Raw genomic sequence first — 1230 nt, 5'->3', positions numbered from 1 at the left:
TCATTCCTTTGTATCTATTAGTTTATTTTTTTATGGTACAATAAATGTAAATTACCACTTTAGCATTTTATTTTTTTAAATAAATAAATAAATGAATAAATAATAAAATAATAAATAAAATAAATTTTATTTTTAATTTTTATTTATTTATTTATTTGAGAGAAAGAGGGAGGGCAGGAGCAGAAGGAGAGGGGCAGAGGGAGAAGGACATGCAGTCTCTAAGCTGAGCAAGGAGCCTGATAAGGGACTCAATCCTGGGACCCCGGGATCATGATCCAAGCTAAAGGCAGATGCTTAACTGGCTGAGCCACCCAGGTGCTCCCATTTTAGCCATTTTAAAGTGTATAGAAAAATATGGAATGTCTCATGAACTTACATGTTAGTTTCCCAGGGTCCATGCTAATCTTCTCTTTGTCATTACTATTACTGTATGCATGCTGCTGAGCAACAACTTGTATCTGTTTTTATCTTTGGAATATACCTGAATATCCAACTTGGTCTGTAGTCCAAATTACCCTATCTTAAAATCTTAATGACTAGATCTGATGGCCTTTAAACATTTTTCATTACAAATGTGGTTCATTGTTTTGTCATTTGTTCTTTATTGATTATTATGTTTGTCATATTTTTTGGACAAGTAACATAACTAAAATTATTAATTTTATTCTTTATTGGTTATATTTTGTAAGTCATAATTAAGACTATTTTACCTACTTTCAAGTTTATAGATGAATTACTTTCTTCTAATACTGGTGTGTGCAGTGTGTGGAGATAATTCTGTGTTTTTCCTCATGTGGCTATGCCATTATTCCAACTCTAGTAATTATAAAGAATATTTTTTTCTCTCGGATTTCTGATGCTATGTTTGTAAAATACTGAATTTTTATTTCAGATATGTCTCTTTCCAGATTTTCTATCTTACTCCATTCATTTTCTAATATTATCTTACAAATAGAGAACATAATATACATCTCATATAGAGGGGACTAGAATATCCCTTTTATGGTTTTCTCTATTCTTATTTGTTCATTCATATAGCCCTTATAATTTTGTATCTCAAGAAAAAGTGAAGATCTGTATCTTTATTGCAATAATATTAAATTTACAAATCAAAGATTTTTATTGATATTTACATGCATGGTTGGTTTGCAGATTTCTTTTTTGGAGCAATTTTTATCAGGTTTTATAATCAATATTACTCACCTTATAACAAGAACTTAGAGGGTGTTT

General features: G+C 29.8%; 1 non-coding gene across 1 annotated transcript; it reads right to left on the bottom strand.

Moving 5' to 3' along the window:
• Positions 1 to 348: 348 nt before the first annotated feature.
• LOC119871328 lies at positions 349 to 451 on the bottom strand. The gene has a single exon (XR_005357440.1). It is a non-coding gene; the product is annotated as a U6 spliceosomal RNA (small nuclear RNA).
• Between the last annotated feature and the right edge of the window lie 779 nt (positions 452 to 1230).

This window comes from Canis lupus, chromosome 3 (genome assembly GCF_011100685.1).
Source record: "Canis lupus familiaris isolate Mischka breed German Shepherd chromosome 3, alternate assembly UU_Cfam_GSD_1.0, whole genome shotgun sequence".
NCBI lineage: Eukaryota > Metazoa > Chordata > Mammalia > Carnivora > Canidae > Canis > Canis lupus.
The sequence above is the reverse complement of the archived record's forward strand: the minus strand, read 5'-3'. Positions and strand labels throughout refer to the sequence as shown.